The sequence below is a fragment of the Manis pentadactyla genome, chromosome 2 (genome assembly GCF_030020395.1).
Source record: "Manis pentadactyla isolate mManPen7 chromosome 2, mManPen7.hap1, whole genome shotgun sequence".
Classification (NCBI taxonomy): domain Eukaryota; kingdom Metazoa; phylum Chordata; class Mammalia; order Pholidota; family Manidae; genus Manis; species Manis pentadactyla.
This window is the reverse complement of record NC_080020.1, coordinates 78030679-78053818: the sequence shown is the minus strand read 5'-3', so window position 1 is coordinate 78053818 and position 23140 is coordinate 78030679. Positions and strand designations below refer to the sequence as shown.

General features: G+C 39.9%; 1 long non-coding RNA gene across 2 annotated transcripts in view; it reads left to right on the top strand.

Annotated features, from left to right (window-relative positions):
- Nucleotides 1-23140, top strand: part of LOC130681222 (uncharacterized) — a 102377-nt gene that overhangs the window by 53476 nt on the left and 25761 nt on the right. Inside the window, exons 4-5 of one of the 2 annotated variants that reach the window (XR_008994307.1) lie at nucleotides 9006-9121; nucleotides 21271-21466. This is a non-coding gene — a long non-coding RNA (uncharacterized LOC130681222). Of the gene's footprint in view, nucleotides 1-9005; nucleotides 9122-21270; nucleotides 22407-23140 lie in introns of those variants that run through there. The other variant, XR_008994305.1, reaches the window with a different exon arrangement.

Genomic DNA, 23140 nt, shown 5'->3' with positions numbered 1-23140 from the left:
GTCTGCTGCTGACAGTCCTGAAACTGTCAGTCACTCCTTGAAATAATTCAGTCTGCAACGTAAGATACAAGTGCAAGGCTTGTGCAGAGGCTCATTTGCCCTGGTCTTCCTCAGACCCAATCAGAAGTACTCTATGGGACTAAGACACCATTAGTCTATAGTATGCCACACTGCATGCTAAAAAGTTCACTTTGCAAGAGTTGCATATTCCAGATATCACAGAGTACCTGAGCTTTTTCCATAGAAAAATCTAAAAAGGAATGTGTGAGCAAATGAACCTATAGAATCTGCCAGTTTTCATTGCTTTCTCAATTTATGAAACAGTCCAGAATACCACATGCTGTGATTGGTTCCATATCCCATAGAGTGAGCAAACTTTTCATTTCTGTCATACAAAATCAAGTTGGTGGACTTGACTTAAAAGGGTTGCCAAGAGTAATACATTCTGTGCTAGTCTTCAAGGCTCTTGAGGACATGGTGATTTTTTTTTTTTCCAGTTCACCTCTCTAAAATTCCCATATATTGCTTGGTCTGTGGTAGGTATTCTTTTTATGTATTCAGTCAATTAACCAGGCTGAAAAAAAAAGTGTAAGATGTGATCTTTGCCAAAGTCTTCACTGAGCTTACAAGAAATAGCTAAAAACATGTACAAATATAATTGTATGTATCCAAGTACTAAAAGGGTGAGCATGACAGTAGGACTAGAAATTTTAAAAAGAACATTAACGAATATTTCCTGAGCATCTATTATGTGTCAGCTTTTCTTCTAGGCACTGGTGATAAAGCAGTGAACAAAACAGGCAAAAATGCCTCCCTCATGGAGTTTATATTCCAGTTGGGGAGGAGAAATAGGAGCAATCAATGAATGAGTAAAACATATAGAATGTTAGTTTATGATAAGGGCCCATGGAGAAAAATAAAACTAGGAAGGAGGACAGAAAGTATTAAGGAAATGCATGCTGCCATTTTAAATAGGATGACCAGGGCAGACCTCGCTGAGAGGGTGACATCTGAGCAAAGACCTGACAGGGCTGGGAAGTCAAGCCCTCGTTATTTATCTTGAACTGCAGCATGGCCAGAGTAACAGCAAGTGCAACGGCCTGAAGGACAGTGAGGAGTCAGGGAGGCTGGAGTGGAGTGAAGGGGAGGTTGGCAGGGGCTGAGCTGTATCTCTTCAAATCTGTCTCTACTTATTTTTAGATGGGATTAAAACAAGGATTATGAATTTGCAAATGTTCCCATTCTTTACTTCCCCTGATAGTTTCTTTCCTGGTCCTCTGCCTTCAGAGATGACATTCTTGGTCTTTTGGTCCTAAGGGAAAGAGGAAAGTTGTCTGGGGTTGGGGCAAGGAGGAGTACCATAGGGCATAGTTTCAAAGCACAGGGGCAGTGAATTTGGGGAGAGGATGAAAAGGGATCTAATATATGATTCTGTGAGCCCATCCTTTCCATGTGACATTAAACATGAAGAGTGGGAGTTATTTTAAGATTACTTTGAACTGTGAACTTACCTTGAATTACATGACCTGTATATTCCAAGACATGATTTGGGAACTGAGCTTCATGAGTCATGGCTTTTCAGGATAAATTCCGATAAGCAGAATTCTTAGCCAAAGGGAGGGAACACTTTACATTTTGATATACAATATCAGGTCCCCCCACCCCCACCCCAGAAAGGTATGTCATTTTACACCTCAACAACTTGCTCCCCACAGGCCTACCACACTGAGTATTGGCAATCTTAATCTTTGTAAATATGTTATGGGAAGGATGATTTCTCAACAGTATTTGAAATATTTGCATCTTGGAAATGTGAGGGTAAATGTCTCTTCCTGTTTATTTGCCATTTGTATTTCCTCTTAGGTCAAGTATCTGTTCATGTTCTTTGCCCTGTTTTCTTTTGGAATATACATAGTTCCTTATTGAATTTGTTAGAACCATTTGTGTTTTCATGAGTTTTTGCTTTTGTCTGTAAAACACTGCAAGTAGGTCTCCTGGTGTATTTGTCAGGGGCTCTTAGGTGCCTGCAACAGAAAGTGACTAGCTTATTCCAGCAGAAAATTAGTGTTTTGAAAGGATATTCGGTAGATCACAGAATCACTGGAAAAGCTAGGAAACTGGACTCTGAAAATAGAGCAGTGCCAAGGGAGGCAGGGCAGAACGCAGCCCAAATGACACTTAGGAATGATGCCACTCCCACCAAACTGGACTGTCCTCTGTTCCTGGTTCAGAGTCTTGCACCAGAGTATCTGGTTGCTGAGCCTCTGTCACAGGCTGCATCCTAGTTGTCAAGGAGCTGAGAAGGTGAATGTGAGGACTTTCCATCTGCAGTGGGAAGTAGGCCCCGTGTTTCATCTGGAGTCATACAGGAGAGAATTCCCCAGCATGTAAGGGGGAAGTCGGAGGCTAAGCCTGAGGGAGAGAGAGAGGCCCTTAGAACCAGCTGGAGGTTTAACTTAAATTTTTATAGTGCACTTAGCTTTACAGAGAATTTAATTTGGGGGTGAATATAATCTGAAAATATCTTCCTTTATGATTTCTGATCTTAACTCTGCAGTGACCTTTACCCTCTCTACCTCCCCATAACCTCCCAGTTGAACCCACTGAGCTTGTAGTTCTCTATACAAGGACAGCTATTTCCTGTGCCAACGGTTTTGCAGACTTTCCTCGGAGTTTTCAGGCAGCCCTGAGGTCGTGGCTTTGCCCTTGACCCTGAGGCATATGTGGTACCACTCTGGAGGTTAATCACCTTGGTTTAGTGGCCCAGCACCTTCTAGGTTGGGAATCTATTGACTCTCAAAATGTTGAACATTCTGCCGTTCAGTCAGGGGAGATTTTTCGACCTGTTCGTCAAATATGTGCTTTCATGACTAACAAGTCCCCTAACTCTCTACTACTTTAGGTATATTTTATTACTCAGTTAGTTTTAACTGGCCTAGCAAAATGTCATGGGATACTTGACATTTCAATGTCTTAGGCATTAAACTGAGTAGCATCTAGTGGGTTATTTTCACTTAGTAAGCCTAAGTTCCCCTTCCTACTCAGAGGGGTAGGGTGCAGTCTTCAAGACGCCTTGAATATTTGTTACTGGCCTTTGAGGGGCTTTGCCATCTCCACTCTTCTAGTCTACATAGTTGGAAGCCTGTCTACACATGCTGAACAGATCAGTAATCCTACTGCCTGCTACATCAGAGAAGCTTCTGGGGGATTCTCTGCTCATTCAGGATATATTAAGAAAGCTCAAATGCTGGCTCACTATAATGGCCCCCTTCAGACTCAGCTGCAGAAGGAGGGGAAAAAAATTAGCAGGTATGAAATGATGTGGCTGTGCTCTTCCATAACCAGGACACTCCTTGCAGAGAAAAGCCCCAGCATGCCACCACCAGGAATGGAGCTTGGGTTCCTGTGGTGAGAGCTATGCCTGCAGGAGCTTGAGCCCAGATGTGGGACATCCAGTGTAGGTTAGTAGAGGCTTGGAGACCAAAGTCCCTGTGGGTGATAGAAGAAATTCTGCCAGAAAGGCAGCCTCGGGAATGTTGGGAGATAAGCATAAGGCAGCGTCCCAAGCAGTGATCCAGGGCAGAGAGGCCTAAAACTGAGCCTAGGGCGCTTGGACCGAGCTCTAGCCCCTGGGGACTGACATGAGGATCTAAAGCCGCAGGCAGCTCATCGCCACAGCACTCAGGCAGGCAGGACAAGTTGGACACTCAGACTTTAGAATAGGACAAGCTAGGGGCTGAAACAAATAGCAGAGGAGAAGTTTGTTAGGCAGAGTACTTAAGTGCATGGCCTGTACAGCCAGCCTCCTTGCGTTCAAACCTCCATTCTGTCTCTCACTACCTGCGTAACTGCTCAAGGGACTTAGCCTTTGTGTGCCACAGTTTCCTCGCCTGCAAAACCAGAATGCTAACAATGCCTATCTCAGACAGCTTTGGTGAGAGGCAAATGAATGGATGTATGAGAAGTGCTTAGAGCAGGGCTAGCACAGAATAGGTGTTAAAAATGTTAGCTATTATTGTTTATTATTATTACTAGAACTGGCACAAGTAATCCAGCGAGAACAAATGCCAAGGTGGTTCTGATGTGGACTCACCATAGTTATTTAGTTCTCTCTGGGTAACAACAAGATTAGTCACAGATCTGTGGTGAGGCTAAGGTTCCAGATGAGGGTCATGGGTTGGAAAAGAGCAGCAGAGGAAAGGAGCAAGGAAAATTCTTGCAAGCACAGTTGAGAGAGTGGGATTTTCTTTTTAGGCAAATTCTGACACAGTCTTTGTGCTCTGTGGCCTGTCCAGGATCTCTGGGCTCTGTGGGGCCCTTGCTAGAGATGTGAGTAATGAGAGAGGCCCTCTGCTCTCCTGGGGACTCTGTAGACTGGATCCTTGAAAACTCCAGGGTGTACAGTGGCCATACGAGAGATCATTCACCTCCGGCCTCCTGCGGGTCCTATTTGTGGGCCTACAGTCCCCAAAGTGAAGCTGGAGTTGGAGGCATTAAAGTAGAAACCCTGTTTCACAATATGAGGATTCTACTTCTTCATGGACCTCTCCCATATACATGAAGACAAAACAGGGCCTTTAAGCAGTTATTTCCAATAATAATAATGGCTACCATTGTTGGCACATTAATCATGTGCCAAGACTCTGTGTGTGTACCTGAGTGTCACAGGCTAACTACATCATTTAGTCCTTAGAGAAACTCCATACGCTAAGTCCTATAAGCATTCCCATTTTGCAGATGAGGAAACAGGCTCAGGAAGGTGAAGTAACTTGCTGAGGTCAAATGGCCAGCAAACCGGGGCGCCAAAATTCCAGCTCAAGTTCAATATTTGAGCCTGAGCTTTTAAAGAGAAGAAACAAGGAATACTTTGGGATTGCTATCCTAAAGGAAAGACAGCATTTTTGACCAAAATAAAATATGTGCTGTTTGCTCCCTTTCTTTGGTGAACTGACACCAACTTGAAACATTTGCTCCCACCCTGGGCAGCATCTGCTGTGGTTCTCCAAGGACATTGATTCACTCTGCGGAGACTCTTCCCGTGAGAGGCCAAAGTTCCTTATTGCTTCTGGGATCACAAAACCCTTCTCAACAAGATCCCTCAGGCCCAGGCCCCTAAAAACTATGTAATACATTTACCATCAAAACAACCTCACATGGTCCCTCAGAGACCGTTATGCTGCAAACAAAGGTAACATGATATTCCAATAAATATTTCTCCTGTGAAGTCATTAGGGTCCCTCCCCCCAACTAAACTGTATTCTTCAAATTTAATATAATTTCATAGTTCCCCTAAATCATTCATGGGTATATATCAACATTCAAATGTTCCACATCCTGTCATTTGAATAAGAACGATTATTAAAGTTTAGGTTGAGTCTAAAATGCAAAAGCATTTTACTGTTTTTATTATTAAAAATGCTGTAATGAAATATTTTAAAACATTATAGCAATTATCTTTTCATTGCACAAACCTGTATTGTCAACTGTGCCACATTCAAATGTTAAATCACTATTTTAATATCAAATTACATAGAGAGCGAGCTAGTGCTAAAATTCATCTTCTGTGCAGTGTATTTCTCTGCAACATTCTAGTACATGTGGTCTGTCATGGTTGAGAGGTGCCGCATTCTATAGGAAACATCACAGATTTGGGAAGTCCCAGAATCTAAATAGTGAGGCTGTTGAGAGAGTGTACTTCTTCATCATTTAAAAATATTGGGATAATCAGTTTTATTTCTGAGCTCCCAAACCCAAGCCTGCAGGACAGCCCTGGAGAGCAACCAAAACCTGAACAGCTGGGCTTGCAAAACTGAAATGAATCACAGAAGTCCTTCTGTAAATTGTGTGCTTTGGACATCAGTGTTGTCTTCCTGAGATCTGCCGGGCCAGTTGCATCGGGCTGTCCTGAGGGAGGAAACAGTGGAATAGTAGGGCAGCTATTGTTGCCTTGGGACAAATGGTAATGAGGAAGAGGTGTGGTGCTGAGAGATACTGCATTCAGGCTCTTGCTGCTCAATGAATCCTACATGGTTCTCACAACATTATCTATAAAATTGAGCTACATGTTTTGATCACACTGAATATAATCCCGACACAGAGGACTTTGACTTGAGACTGTCCCATTAGGTGATTAAAAAACACAAAAGTACATTTTAAATAGTTTTCATAAAGAACTAATTGTATATGACTCTGATTGCTTATGGGAAACTTTTGAAGTTCACACTGGGTCAGTAAGTCACATTTAAGCCCTTGACATCACATGATCGTATTAGCTGTGCAGTTTTTAAGATGAGCACGTCATCATCAAAACTGTAAAACCATCTGAATAGTATCAACAGGTTATGTTATAAACAAATTGCACTGTTGGTGGAGATTGTCAGACAGAAACTAGTTATCTTATGGGTGGTTAGTAAATACTTGGCTAATTGATTTATACTGGTGTTGTTTATATTAATGTGTCAAATGTCTTAAAGGAAGTTACAAATTGAAAGGTTATAACCCCAAATAAATTTACTTTATTAAGATTTGCTTATAGTCAAGAAGTATCTCCTTTTGCCCCCACCCCCTACCCACCCTGCTCCAGCTACCATAGTAACATCTTTAAGTTCCTGGTTTAATTCCTGGGAACAGACAGAGATGAAGATATATGTGCAAGAACGAGGGCATGCTTTGGAAAACAACACTTGTAAGTGATTGAGGAAGGCAGGATAGGGCAGAAGGCTGTTGAACTGTGACGTAGTTGCAACAAGGCCTCAGTCAATCCCACCAGGAATCTAAAAAATGGATGGCACTTCAGAGAGGTCCCTAAATTGAAGCAAGGGACCTAGGCCTTGGTAGCCCTCATCAACCAGTCATTGGATGTGGGTTGCCCCTGCAGAAAGAAACATAACTTTGGGGAAGTGCAAACAACAGTTCCTTTTGGCTAAGGGCAATTCCTGGAGAGGGACTCAGCTCTGAGTCATCAACAGGTAACATCCTAACAGCTGAGAGAATAGGTGCTTTGGTCCCAGAGGGGGAATTTGGGTAGCACACACATAACCCACTGCACTGGGTTACACTACCAATTCACTGTGTGGGAACTAAACTCAGCCTCCTCTTAAGTTAAATTTTCTTTCTGACTTTCCTGTGTTTGTTATCAACATCACCATTTTTCTTTACCCAAGGTAGTAGAATAGAAATCTGAAGATTTCTAAAAATTGCCTTGGGTGATTTTTAACAGTCTGTCACATTTAATTTCTAGCATATTTATCCTTTTAAACAATTTTAAATAATTCACTACAAAGTGAAATCTGGCATAAGTCCTATCTGTCTTTTACTCCCTGAATTTCTGAAGAAGCCAAGACAACAGATTTCCAGGCAGTTTCTAGGGCCTGGGCTGGGGACTGGTGAAATAACTGAAGAATGGGAAAGTGGCTGTTTCTTTTTCCTATTTTAGAGAAGAAAGCTTGAGTCATTGGCTGGGCAAATAAATAATTATTCTCTGGAATTCCAACTCTGTTTATAAGAATGCAAATGAATGACCTTGTAAAAGAATGTTGTTATTTTATGTTTTTAAAAAGTTTAACATGAGCTAAATATTTTCAGAAATAGAGATTTTTTTAAAATCTAGCTAGTAAGGTGGGTACAACCTTACCTTCCACTAGGCTATGCTGTCAAAGACCTAGCTGCCACTCCAAACACTGTCCTCCAAGTGCTCACAGGAAAACACAGGGGATATTAAATTATCATGTAATTAAATTAAATTATTACTTTGCAATCCCACCAATAAGGCTGAGATGGTGCTTCTGTTGTGAATCCTTGCTTGCAAATCCTTTAACTCTGGGATGAGCACTCTATCCTGGCAGAATCAGTTTCAGCTTAAAGGTGGAGTTGTAGATTAGATGATTGTACAAGGGTTCTTGAACCCAGAAGATTCTAAGGACAAACACTAAAACTCATTTGTTTTTAAGATTTATGATCTTTGGTTTTTGAATAATTTTACCTGCCCAAAACGTGGGTCTATATTGTACATATCATGAGTTCAAATTCTAAATATAAGGCTATTTGAAATCTTAAGAACACTTATTTAAAAATAGTAAATGGGATGCTTTAATGTTAGGAACTTTTAGAAATGCAGAGAAATATCTGTTTCTGATTAAGTGGGTGGGAAACCAATACTGATGGTTTTCATGAAGCAAGATAGTGGGGGCCGCCAGCGTTTATCTCCTCCACACCTGTTGTGTGCACAGTACTATGAAGATACCATAATGATGTTCACAGAGTGGAGAAAAAATGATCTCAGATTTCTAAAAATATAAAAAGGAAAAAACAGGGCAGGAAAACACTTGGGGCTCAGTTTTCCCTTTTAAGCCCATGAGGTTTTTTAAGCAACTCCCATTGCGTGAGTGGAGAAGATAGGGTTCCTCCAAGTACCACCCCTAAAGTCTCTGGGGTCACAGGAGCCTGCATAGCTGACTCAAAGAAGGGCCCCCGGGTACACTTCGCAAGCATTTGCTTATGCCCGCGCAGGAACGAGCACATGCTCACTGTGGGAGTGCCTTGCCATGACTGAGCCATATGAGAGAACCCCGTAGATGGTTTCCTCTGCTTCACCTTATCTTCCAGTCTCGCTCTCTGGGATCTATCTGGATGACCCAGGTGGCACTGGATGCGTGGACAGTGGCACAATACCTTGTGGCACCAACAGGGACACACAGAGGCCTGCTGAAAGGCATGTGATAATGATAGGCCAGCATCCCGGGGCCCATCTTCCTTGGGAATGCTTTGGAGAAGCCATCTAAACAAAGAGCTGGTTAAAGGGTGGCTTACAGCAGAAATTGTCAAACTTTAGCTTCAGAGTCATCCAGATAGATCTCAGAGAGTGAGACTGGAAGATAAGGGTAAGAAGAGGAAACCTTCACCTGAAAGGTTTGTTAAAACAGATTCCTGGGCCCTACCCCCAGAGTTTCTGATTCAACATGTCTTGGGTAAAGCCTGAAAATCTGCATTTCTAACAAATTGTCCAGGAATCACAGTGAGAAGCCACAGTGTAAAGAAGAGAGAGCCTCCACTGTCCTCTTCTGTGGTCCTCAAATTCATTCACATTGCTTGGCTTTGTAGTGAGGAGAACTACCAGGTGGAGGTGAGTGACTGTCTTTGGGTAAATGATTTAATGTCTTGAGATGAGCCAATGACATGAGCGAGAGGAAGGAGTATGGAATATGCATGAGGACTGTGTGACATCAGACAAAGAGCAAATTTGCTCCTCTGCTTCTTTGTAAATGACACAGCAAAGTGTGTATAGCTACACCTCTTATCAATGCACCTGGTTTGTATGCACAGAGCAGCCTTCCTGTTCCCTCTTCCTTCAGTCCAGACGTATATTTCTGGTGGGTTCAGAATCAGTGCCTTATGCTCCTGGGCCACGGGGTGGGTGGGTGGCTATTTTCCCTTAGCAAATATTCCTACGGCTTGGGACCAAAGTCTGGCTAATCAGAATTTCTCCACAGGAAATTTTTAAGTTTCACTGGTGGGGAAAATTCTCACTCATTTCTGGTGGCAGAGTTGTAAGAATATGTTCAAGAGCTGCAGTCAGCCATATCTTCCACCATGTAAAATGTGTGAGCCAGTGAAAAAGAGGAGAAATGGAAAAGAACCATGTCAACCATAAGCCTCTGCTTCTAGTCACTGTGGGCTCGGAGCTGTTTGGGTTCTGCAACAATTCCTTTGGTTCTGTGTTCTCTATCAGTATCTTTATAACTCCTACTCCTCTGCCACATCCCCATTCCAACACTGTTTTTTGTTTGTTTGTTTGCTTAAAGTAGTTTTAATTGGATTTCTGTCACTTGCAAAGGAAAGAATCCTTACCAGTGTCCCTCTTAATAAAACCATCAAAGACAGAGGTGAAAAAGAAGTCATGTAAGGTGGTGGTGGTGTATGCATTGCCAAGTTCTTGTAGCTACAAGGAACAGAGCCTTGCTCAGGTCTCCCTATGAAAAAGTGTAAAAACTCATATGGGGAGATTGCAAGTAGAAAGCCACCAAAAAATTGAGATATGTTTAGGGCCAGCTGCTCTCTAGATCTCTCTCCTGGTCTCTCCTCCATGTTAGCTCTGCTTCTCGGAGTATAAATTCCCATTTACTCCTATGTGATCAATATTTTCCCAATTTTGTAGTCCAAATCCCAGGAGGTCAGCTAACGACACTGCTCTTCTTACTGTGCAGAATCCCCTGTTCCTGGATACCTGTGGGTGGCCAGCTAACCTCTTTAGATGAGGCACCATCTCTGGTTCTATCAGGATCCCCCCTGAACAACAATAACAGAAGCTAGAGAATTTAGAATGAGGCAGACACATTGCACTGTGTCCATTGTTAGAGATGTGTGTTCCAGAGTACCAGGAATGAAGAGTCATCATAGGAAACATCAAACAAATATTAAATTTAAAACATTTGCACCAGAAAATCTACAGTGCATCAGAGAGGTGGGTATGGAGAAGATAGACAGCAAGGACTTGCTGACATGATCTGGGCTAAATCCCAGAGCTTCAAGTCCTAGAAAAGGCAGCAAGACCAGGGCAAGCACTTTGTAGCTCCAAAGCTTGTGGCCACTCACAGCCACAGCAAAGCCACTCATCTCTGCTTGGCTTGACTTTTATTACGTGACTGCAGGAACCTGGGGATACTCACCACATATTCTCTCCTTTCCTCCATCTCTCCAGAAGTCTGGGGGGGGTCACACAGACTAGGAGAGAGTCCTCATCAGGGACCTCGGGCAAGTTTCTTAGCTCTGAAGCCTCAGTCTATCATCCGAAGATGACATTATGTGCTTCATAGGGTTGTCGTGAAGAGCAAGTAAGACAATGCCTGTGGAACACTTAGCCTAGTTCCAGTCACAAAGTGCTCACTAAATGCTAGTTACCACTGCTTCATCACCACCATCATCATCATCATTATTGTCATTTTCATTATGACATTTCAAGGTGAGTGAGTATAATATGACTCCAGGGGTACATTTGTGAACAAAGCTTCTCTCTCTGTTTGCTGATACTAGTCATGTTTCTAATAAACATCTCCCACTTACAAGTGCAATTAAAATCCAAATATATTTAAACTGTACAATTATATGTTCCAAAGTGAATATTACTTTGTATACTTTAGAAGGTTTTAATTTGAAAAGGAAAGAGAGGAAAGGGGGGAAAGGAAGGAAGGAAATCCTCTTCCTTGTAGAAATCATCTTCCCCTTGTAAAATGTTATACTTCATAATAAAAGAAATTCCTGTTGTTAATTGAGATATCAATGAACAACAACAAAAACAACCAGAAAAAGATACCTAAAATTCTCTTCATTCTGTAACATAAAATATCTGGATGTATTTACCTTATGTAAAACCATTCATTTGGTCCAACATGCCCCTTGCATTATCAAAAGTTTACTTGTAAAAGATATGAAAAGACATGAAAAGATTGGTAGGGTGAGGCTTAAATATAATCTACAATTTTAAAATTTAATTTACACATTGCCATGCTGTTCCATTACATATGCAGGAAAAGGAAGAGCAGTATTCTTCAGACTTGAAAAAATTAATCCATGTTTCTTGGCATGGATAACCAATGTTATATTTAAAATATACATATATAATGTGAGACCCATTATCTAATAAAAATCATGAAATCTAGCTTGTTCACTTTGCAACTTATAATAACTGTAAGTTGATCAAAGAAAACTACTTCCATTTTTATTACATTGTTACTATTTTTATGGACAAAATTTAAAATGGATGATAAAAATCCAATATACAGTAATTGAAACATACAGTCTGACCTCACATTGCTCTGATAAATCTGTTCGTTTCTGGCCATTTTCAGTGTTGCTATAGTGAACAGTGTTGACAAGTGGATGAAAAAAGCTTATAAATGGAATTCTGATCATAGATAAAACTGAACATAAACTATCTCCCAACATTTCTGCATGTTGGGAGGCCCGGTTTGTGCCACAGATGGCCATCTCCCAATAATACATAAAACATTTCTTGCTGGAGCTCAGCACACGTTGAATGTGCAGGTCATTTGAACAGAACAATAATTCAATTCACTTAATAATGACCTCACTGGGAACAAACACAGATACAGGATGATGCTCTTAGAAGAACAAAATTGTATTAGCAATTTAAAAATGAAATTCTTAAAAAGCTGCCATGCTCTCTTGTCAAAATAGAACTTAAATATATTCAGTGTTTAGCGACCAGGCAGGCTCACTGAGTTTATTTTAGTCTCTTGAATTTTATTGCTGTGTCTCTGTGCCACGTTTCTTCAGTTTGCAGCCTGGTGGCTCTCCTAGGAAGGTCATGGTGCCCACTGAACCCCTATTGGCTTATTGGCTGAGCTCATTGATGAAGAGGCCTTGAGTTCATCATTTTTTCTTCTCTAATCGCTGAGATAGCAGTCAATGAAGAATGACTGCAGAAAGTTTCAGAAGGACACCTGGGAATCATTCAGCTAGACCAATAAAATCAGCTATTTATATAAGTAACAGTTATTATAACCTCAACGACCAAAGCCATATTTCTCTAGAATAATTTTTAAGTTTAGGGCTAATTTTAGTTCTAATTTATAAGGTTTAACATTCAGAATTCCCTGCATTCATTCTGGCAGAAATGAATGAACTCAGCTAGGAAAAATCAGAATCTAGAGTAAAGTCTTTCTAGCATCTAGGTGCTTGCTAACAAGATAGCTTTATGTTTTGACACCACCAATAAACAAGAGATCAGGCTCCACTAACCTAGAATTTTTAGCCGTGATGCTCATTTCTGTATTTCAAAACTAAGCCCAAATGCTATTGAAATTATGTCCTTTATTGTCATAGTTTTAACTACTAATAGGGTGTTGTCTTTTGTCATCCACACTTAATAAACAGCAGATCTTTCAATATTTTTGTGCTTAATACATTTTATTGAAGAGATCTTTAATTTTAGGATCCAAATTATAAACCTGCAGAATAGAGAGTTTAAAAAAAACAGAACAAGAGACTGAAAATATAATCTATTCACATCATTATTATTTTAGTGTTGGAGAACAGGGAGAAAATTTGTGCAGGAATTTTATCAACAATTGTTTTATAGTTTAATTATTTTATTTTTTAGCCCTTTTCCCCCTTCCACCTATCCTAGAAGGCTTGAAAAAAACTGAATCTACTTTCCTACAAAGTAGTGCTTTTATGCTTGGGAGACACATTTCTTTATAGAAACTAACCCATTAGCTTATTTCTGTCCCTGCCGCATCAATATCAGCTGGAATATACCCTGTAATAGCGGCAGTTTATTAACCTCTGCTGTAAAAGCAGGAGAAAGAACACTCACATGATTTTTCAATGAAAATGGTGGTTGGGGGAATGGGTGTTTTAGGGCTATAGTGGTGTGGGGGGATAAGGAGAGGGAGTTAAAAAGGCAGGGACTTTTTCCCACTACACATATGTGAGTTTTTAAAGATTAAAGAGGTATCTATAAGCCAAACAAGACCTCCTTATTTTTTTCTTCATCCTCCCTTTCTTCCTTTCACTGATACCTCTCCCAGAAGACATAGTCCTTGCCTCTTAAAGAACTTACTGTCTGAAGAAAGAAAACACAGAAGATGAATAAACACAAAAGGCAGCAGGCAGTTAAAGACATGCCAACATGATAGGAGTTCAGAGAAACTGAGATCAGGAAAAGTTTCTTGAGGAAATCACAAGGCGTGTGCGCAGATCCTGCCCCTGTGATGTATAATTGGCTGTATCTTAATTCTCTGGGAGGCCGAGGGCAGGGTGCCCTTCCTCTAACTGCCCCGGGTGCCATCCCGTTCCATCTCCCAGGATGAAGGAGATCCTTCTGCAGCTCCGCCCACCATTTCCCTAGCAGCAGCTCAGCTTCTCAGTTTATCTGAAACCTACCTGCGGGCCATCTGGGCTTGGCTTGCAGGGACTGAGCAGGATGCTGGAGTCCAGGTACCTTCTCGGTCAGGCAAAAGAAGGGAGGTGATGCACATTCCTCTCCCGGCACTTGGGAAGGGGGAACAGGAGGGAGGAGAAGTCCACTGTTTGTTGCTAGTAATCACAATGAGAACATTTACTCAGCACTCACTCACCGTGCAGGGAACTGTTGAAGGCAATTTACCTGGGTTATTAACCCAGGTGATCCTTACAACAGCCCTATGAGGAAGTACTAGTAACACCCCATTTTACAGATGAGGCATGGAAAAGCTAATTAACTTACCGAAAATCATGCAGCTACTTAACTGGCATAGTTGGGACTTAAGCCCAGACACAGCTGGACTCCAGGACCTCTGCTTTTCCATGGATCACGACTCAGGCTGCATGTTAGAATCACTTGGAGGGCTGTTAAACAATATTGATACCTGGGCCTCAATCCCAGAAATACCGATTTACTTCATCTGTGGTTGGTCCTGGGCAGGAGCACTTCCTAAATTTCCCCAGGTGATTCTCATGTGCCGCCAGGATTGCCAGCCATGCTATTCTACCTCTCACTATTCTGTTGCTGCGTTATCTCTGCACCTATTCTTTCCTACCTGTTACTCTGTTTTGCCCTGATCTTAGACTCTGCTTTGCTCCATTTTTCTTCTCACATAAAATGGCTCTTTTGGCAGTGTTAAATATGTCCACAAATTCTTTGCCACCCCACTCATCAGAAGGTGGAGCCTGACCTGTTCCCCTTGAGTGGGGCTGGATGTAGCAACTCAGTGAACTGGTGGCAGCGATGACTTCCAAGACCAGGACATAAAAGACTGCAGCTTCCTCCTTGTCCTCCTTTCTGAACTGCGGAGGCTAACTCTGGGGCAGCTAGCTATGCCACAGGAACCTCAAAGAGCCCCGTGGGGAGAACCTTATGACAAGGAACTGTTGATTCCTGCCCGTGGCCAACGGAGGACTGAGGCCTTCCAGCAAATAACCACTGAGTGAGCCAACTTGGGAATGAGTTGCCCAACCCCAGAGAATCCTCAAAATGATTACGGCCCAGCTGACATCTCGAATGCCACTTCGTGAGATCAGGAGCTGGAGCCACCTTGCTAAGTTGCTCCCAGCTTCCCGACCCTCAGAAGCTGTGTGGGAAAAGTGTTTATTGTTTTGTGCTGACAAGTTGTGGGATAGTTTGTTATGTAGTAATAGATAACTAATATAGCTGTCTTCATCGCTGCCCCATCCCCAGACCCTCCCACCTTGACTTGGAACTGGGGAAGTTGCCTAAGATGCAACAGAAAAGTGTTCTGAACGTCCCAAGGTGGAATTCTGGATGTATTTACCATGGAAACATAGCTCCATGCATATTTATATACATACACATATGTAAAAATGCACAGAAAAAATTTGGAAGCAATAAGCCCTACTGTTAGTAATGGTAGAGCCAGAGATAGCAGAGGGAGTGGGATTAGGGTGGGGGAGGAAGCCAAGGAGAATTTGCTTCCTGCTTTGCAGGCTATAGTGCTGTTTAGATATTTCACACTGAGAAGGTATCTGTGCATCACCTGGGTAATTAAATATATTTTTCCTGCATAAAAGTGAGGGAAGTAAGAAAGGAAGCATGATCATACCCAAGGCTGGATTCTCTTGGAGGTACAGTGTTAGGAACATAGTTCTGCGAGCACAGTATGGACACAGTAGTGTTTTGTGGTCTTTCCTGATGACCTTAACACCAGGCAGAACACTGAATGTTAGGCACTGTAGTGATGAAGAATTAAAGAACAACAGGCCTTGGATCCTGACCCTCACATGCATTTGGTTCCTGGCTCTGACACTTATCAGCTTGGCAAGTCATACAACTATTCTAGGCCTGTTTCCTCATCTGTAAAGTTGGAATAATGATATAAGAATTGAAGAATAATAATATATATTATTATAAATAACAAATATATAAGGGGGCCTCATGTACTGAATGACTCAGAGGTAGCACTTACTAAATGTAGCACTATTATCTTATGAAAAAATAAATTCCTCGTTCCAAACATGTATGTTTGGAATCACCACATGCAAATAGATTGAGAGCTACACAAATTATATATTTTTGTTGACTCATCTTTTCTTTGCAAAAGGTTCCTGACACAAAGTAGACTTTCCAGACACATTTACTGCATGAATATTGAAAACACCACAGTGGTTGAATATTTGTTTTCTATTTAAAGTGACAAAGACCCAAACAATTTATATTCCACAGTTATAAGGGAGAATCGGAGGATGGTGGAGGTGAACTATGATCCCAAAGAGTTGAAACAATACTAGATTTGAATTCTATTGAACATTAACACTCAAGAGAGTTGAACTACCCAATCCTGTGCACATACATTGGAGGTCACACCAAGAGAGCCTACAGACCCCAAAATGTCAGTAAAGGTATTTTGCTTGAGCCACAGAACATTTTTGAAACATTTGAATTTGTTGCCCACATCTAAACTTGGAGGATTTCACATAAAAATGCAGATTTCTGATTGCCTTTAAAAAACTGACCTCTGTATCTTGGGCCAGTTGAGTAGGACTGAGTCATGCATTCCTCCTCCAGTCAGGATAAGGATTCCCCAGGAGGCTACAATTCCTACTTGGAATGGCCTGCATTATTCAGCAGGGTTACTTCCTTGTCCCTGTAGGCACTGAGTTTGTATCTCTGAAATGTTGGACATTTACAGTAAGAGTGTTATTGGGATAGGATGATCACATGCTTCTATAATTATAAAAATTGCCTAAGTGTGCCTGCAATGTAGAGACTCCACAAATGAAGGCCGTCTCTCTCTGTTTACTTTTTAATGAACTGAAGAAAGGGAAAGTAGAGCTCTCTAAAATGTTTCTATGAGGAAATGAAGAACTGCTATTTATAACCTACTATACTTCTACAATGAGTTAATATTTATCAGGAGGACCTCCAGTCTCTCAAATGCTCTGAAGCTGCATGTTATCATAGCCAACCCATTTTGTGTCATCTTTTCCATTTCACTGGGTAGGCTGGGATTCTTTCCTTGTACACATGCTCAAATTCAACAAGTGGAAGAAAATGCTGAACCATGACCCTTGCCTTTGATATATATATAGAGAGAGATACTTATCAATTTTGGTGATATTGAATTCATTTTTAATATCATGGAGCCACTTGTGAATCAATACCTGTCCAATACTTGTCTAATAAATGTTCCTGTTTGAATGTTATTTAAAACAAACAAACAAATCCTCTTTCCTTACGTGTACTTGAAGATCTCTCCACAGCAAAATTATTCCCAGTAATTAACAAAAAAGTAAAATATGAATTTGTGATAAAAAGAATCTTTCATTTGCTAGTTATTTTAGTCTAGGTCATTTTATTAAGAAAATTTTCAATATACAGAAAAGATGGAACAATGACAGATAATACACATTTATAATCTAGGTTGTACAATTTACATTTGCTATATTTACTTGATCACACATATCCATTCATTCCTTTATCAGTCTATCAATTCATCTCCATTTTTTGATACATTTCAAAATATGTTACAGACATCAGTACATTCCACTCCCAAACACTTCAGCATGCGTATCATTAGAAGTCAATATTTGCTTATGGGTTAAAAAAATTTTTTTGTGTGTGGTAAAATATGTGTAACATAAAATTTACCATTTGAACCATTTATAAATATACAGTTCTATGGCATTAAGAACATTCACATTTTTGTGCAACCATCACTACTGCCCATCCCCAGAACCTCTCATTTTCTCCAGCTGAAATTCTGTATCCATTAGACACTAATTCCCCACTTTGCCTGGCTCCTCAGAAGTGGCAACCACCTTTCTCTTACCTGTTTCTATGTATATGACTACTGGAGGTATGCAGGTAAGCAGAATCATATAGGATCTGTTCTTTTACAATATCTGTGACTGGTCTATTTCACTTAGTATGTCTTCAAGATTCATCCACATTGTCTGAATTTCCTTCCTTTTTCAGCCTGAATAATAGTGCACTGTGGGTACATAGTACGTTTTTGTTTACCTATTCATCCATCCATGAATACTTACGTTGCTTTCTTCTACCTTTTGCCTATTGTGAATAATGCTGCTATGAACATGGATGTTCAAATATCTGTTCAAGTCCCTGTTTTCACTTCTTTTGGGTATATTCCCAGAAGTGGAATTGCTGGCTCATGTGGTAATTCGATGTTTAAATTTTTGGGCACTCTGGTTTCTTTTTTATGTAAAATTTGCACACAGTGAAATGCACATATCTTAATCTACCATATGATGGGTTGTGACAAATGCATACTTTAGCAGACATTTTGTTTTCTTTTTTAGGTCCTTGAGATATGTAAGAATTTTTCAATTAAAACGTTAACACTTTCTGTGACCAAAATCCTGATGGAAAGCAGTGTTGGCTTGGATGACATCAGGCGTCCAATTTCAGGAGCAGCTGACCTTATCTAGTCACATGTTTTGAAATCTGTAAAGGATTTCACAGACCTGGAATCATGAATTTTCAGAAATAATTATCTCCATCTTCCACTACTGAATATTAACAATTTGTTGTGTGTAAGCAATGACTGCAGTAGTTTCAAAAAGGGACTTTTAAAAAGAAGAATGCATGTTGATCTCAATTTTTTAGCTTCTACCCATTACCAGGGATGTGATGATCTCCTCCTACTTCTATCATGAGGCTTTTCCAGAGTCCACAGTGAGGCTTTTCCTGAAGATCCTAAGCAGGCAGGGAGAAAAGTTCATCCTGCAAATAAAGTATTTATATTTTTGGAAATTAAAACAACAATGTATATAGCACATTTTTGCAATCAGATTGGTAAAAACTGATAATAGTCTCATTGTGAAGGGTATGGAGAAACAGGCCTTCTCAGATACTGTAGATGGCATTAAATGGTAGGACAATTTGCTACTGCCTGTTTTTAATACACCTTTTCAAAGAGCAGGCATTTCACTTCTAGGAATTTTTTGTACAAAGATGCTTGTACGAATGCACCAAGATACATTTGTACAATGTTGTTCATTGACACATGGCTTATAACAGCAAAAATTGGAAATAATCCAAATATCAGTCAGTAGGTAACTGCTAAAAATAAATCCTGATTTACCCACATTTAACTGTTATAACTTTCTTTACCAGCTTGGACACAAATAAGGTTACATCTTTTTCATGTTTTCAAATTACATTAGGCCCTAACATCTATGTTCTGGATTAGTGCCAGAGGAAGTCTATTGCCTGTCTCCTTTCTTAAGGCCTCTTCCCTCCTCTGATTTCTGAACCACCCTGGGGCTTTACTCCTTGCAGAGTGGACAGTCCTGCTTCTAAAGGCCTCATAGAGAGAGAACTAGGGAATCCGATTAGTCTATTAGGAGTCTGATTTTCAGTGTCTGTTGCTTCTGTTTGCCATAATATGACTGTTGAAAGCTGCAAAAGTAATAAATATGATCTAGCATTGTAAAATTAAGAATGAAAAAAAGGTTTAACTGAGACTTTGTTTTGAAAAAAAGAAAAGGATTATCTTGTCTTTACGATTTATCTCTGAAGATACACATATAAAATTTTAATTGCAACAGTGAATCAAGTATTAATTTGGTGATGGAGAAAATTTTTCTAGGAAAATTATTTAATAGCAAATTTTGACACCCTTCACACTAACTTTAATAGCAGAATCATACAAAGGTTATTTGCATGAGGGCTTTGTCAATTTTCCTGAGAGCCTCTTTTAGTCCCTTGACATTCAAATAATTCTCATTTTGAAGAACTTATCCTCTTATCATTCTTGTTGTTTTTCTCATTTTTAATTGTTAACTGGTTTAATACTGCCAGATACTCATTTGCTTATGGAACAGTTTTCCAAAATTATTCTCGATGACTTCATAAAATCCTGCATCTTTTGCAAGATTAGCAATTTTACATGGCAACTGAAATGCATTTTATTTACATTATATTGTTGGATGTTTATAATATCTATAATCAGCAAAATTGGCTGGGTGGAGATAGATGCTGGTGTGAAGTTGGGAGGGCTGTTTGAGTGGGTACTAAGTTAATAATGGTCAGTTCATTAGTGGATATTTTCCTGTTATGACCAATTTTTGCTTTCTTATACAACTTAGCAACTACTAGGCTTCAGATAATGATAGTGAATAGATAGAAAATAAGAAACTGCTACACTACGCAGCACTAAAAAGGAATAAGGTATGTGATGACATGGAAAAAACATTCGTAATACATTGTTAAATGAAAAAAGCAAGTTCCAAAGTACTATGAATAACATAATTATTTCTATGAAATAATAATAAATTTTCATATATGCATAAAAAATATAAAGAAATAAAACAACCTCGAAAAGTATATTTTAAACTATTAGCAGTCATTTCTAATAGGTATGTATGGAATGGGGAAAGCCCATCTAGGAAGTCTTATTTTTAAAGAGTAATTTATTACACTTTCAGATATGATTGAAACCAATTAAAAATATTTTTAACTTGATAGCTGAGATAAGGCCAAAGTAAAGAAGAAAAAAGAAGAGAAAGAAATGCAAAATGGGTAGTCACTACATATCTAGTGACTACCCATTTTGCATTTCTTTCTCTTCTTAGAAAGACCTTTTACAGTCCATCTTGAAGGGGTACATAGGATTCTTCAATATGAAGCCATTTTATTGTAAACACCCCAGAGCTCATTCTCAAAATAACCAAGCCACAAACATTTGCTGAGAGTCTGTTATTTTCAAGGTACTGTGTTACACTTAGTGCTCAGAGGAGTACAAAGATCTGTAAGACTGCTAGAGCCTGTCCTTAAAAAGCTAGCAGTCTAGCTGAGAAGGTAAAAAGGTCCTCATTGAGTGAGAAAGGCCACCGCACCTGGTCATCATTGACTGAGGTATCAGCAAGATGGTGCAACTGAGAGAAGGTGGAGAAACTACCTAGCTAATTTCTCAATCTTAGCTCCCACTTAGGATTCTGTGGGCTCCAACCATTAGATGAAAGTCTGCACAGAGCATAAGGTAATAACCTTCAGAGAAAAATGCAGCTCTTTATTTAGGGGAGGGGAAATACATGGATCGTCCAAAGACCAGTTAGAGCTTCTTCTAGATCTTGTGAGAGCTTCAGGGGGCTTTTGAGGGGAGCACTGATGAAGTGAGATGGTGAACAGTATGGGTTGTATTTTTGCCTTTTGCCCCATTTTATGAGTGAGGAACCTGAGGCTGACTCGAGGTTATATCGTTGCTAAGGACAGAACCAGGATCTGAACCCAGTACCTGTGGCTCTAGAGCCTGCACTCTTAATTTCTATAACCCACTCCCTTCCTCACTGCAGATTGCAGGCTGATGATCATCACCTGGTACCTGTGGACAGAAGAGATGGTCAGCGTGGCACTTATCAATGTGTGTATTTACTATGAAATTTACCCTGGGAGAAACAAGGAAAGCAGCTGTGAGAATGGAATTTGAAGAAAGGTAATACCTTCTGGTAAACAACAGCAAGATCCATGAAATCTCTGCAGTCTTCCTGGGTAAGAAGTTGCCATGATTTCTGTAGACTTGGTCTTCCTTTTCACTCCTGGAAATACTCCCTTTAGGGCAGAGTTAAAGCACTTTAATAGAGAAACACATCTTTTCTGCTTCTATTCTGCCTAAGCAGTGCATACAAAGGAGCTTTGCATTTTGAATTCAACTACAACAAAATTCACTTTCAAAAAACTGCTGTTGAGATACTTTGGTTGCAGACTTGCTTTGTATGACATATTCAATATCTAGGATAAAAGTGCTTTATATTTGCTACATAACATAACTGGTAGTGGTAATGGATTGTGCCATGAAATTTGCCACTTAATTGTACCAACTTATTCTTTAGAACTCTGCAATACAGGGAAAGTATGACTTGACTATCATTAGACTTTAGCTTGGATTTATGATCTATTCCAAAGAGTTAAAAACTTCTTTTTAAAGTGTAAATTTTTTAAAAGAAAAAATTCATTTGATCGTTTCAGTCAAGTTTGTGATATGTATTACCTTGCAAAGTAGCAATGATAAAAGAATTGAATGTAAAAAGAATGGTTTTAGTTCAATACCATGATCATTATGACATGAAAGACAAATTATTTCATTCACTTCCTGTGTTAAAGAGTGAAAACAAACTACTTCTTATACCCACTCTTGAGATAGTAAGTGAAATGCAAAAATATTTATAGAAAAGTCTGGAGTCACTGCCTTGAAAAATTTCCAAAAAGTGTTTTCAACATCTTAAGCTATAGGGAAATAATTGATGGATAATAAGTTACATGTTCTTTCTTTCTTTTGCCCTGCTTATCTCTGAGAATGTGAGGACTTGGCATTGAAAATTGCATTGCCTTACGGACAACCTCAAAGGTCTTTGAAAAATAATATTTTTCAGTTTTGCTGAGGCAAGCATCAAATCCCAAACATGATTGTCTGAGAACAAATCATTTGATTAGTGAGTATGCCCACCCATCCACCTGGTACTCACATCTTAGGCAAGATCTTATGTTTCTGTCTAATTGCCACATCTGCAATAAATCCTGTGAAGAGATAACAACTTTGTTTCTTTGTGAAAAATGGCCCTGTAAAGAAAGTCAACTGCCAGTGTAGTGCTGAAAAGTGATGGCATTATTAATTTGCATTATTATACTTAGATAGTTACAGGATTACATTTAGATTTAGATTATAATTAGGTGCATGACATTGGGGGCCTCTTAATACACTTACAAATTTGAAGATGCTTTGTGCACACAGGCATTTCTCTGGAGACTGGCACATGGCTTCTTTGAACAGAGATGAGAAGAAACTTTCTGGTTTCCTCTTCTGGTTAGGAAAAAAACAATCTTTTGTGGGACAAGCACCTTTGAAACCCAAATGTACTACGTAACTACTAGAGTCTGAGATTGCTGTTTGGCAACAAAAGCTCTCTTGGGTCAGTGAAGTGGTTGTTTCCTCTAAATTTGGCTTTAAAAAAAATCCTCTGTAGTTGACTTTGTTCACCATTCTTCAGCTGAGAAAGGGCTCATTGTTTTCAGCTGAGAGTTCTGTATACTAATCACAAGAATCCCAGAATTTTACAAACCACAGCATCAGACTGGGTCCCCAACCAGTTATCACAGGCTGATGACAGGCGAAGAGCTGATGTCATCTTTGATACATATTCCCCACACCATCTTCCCTGGAATGTT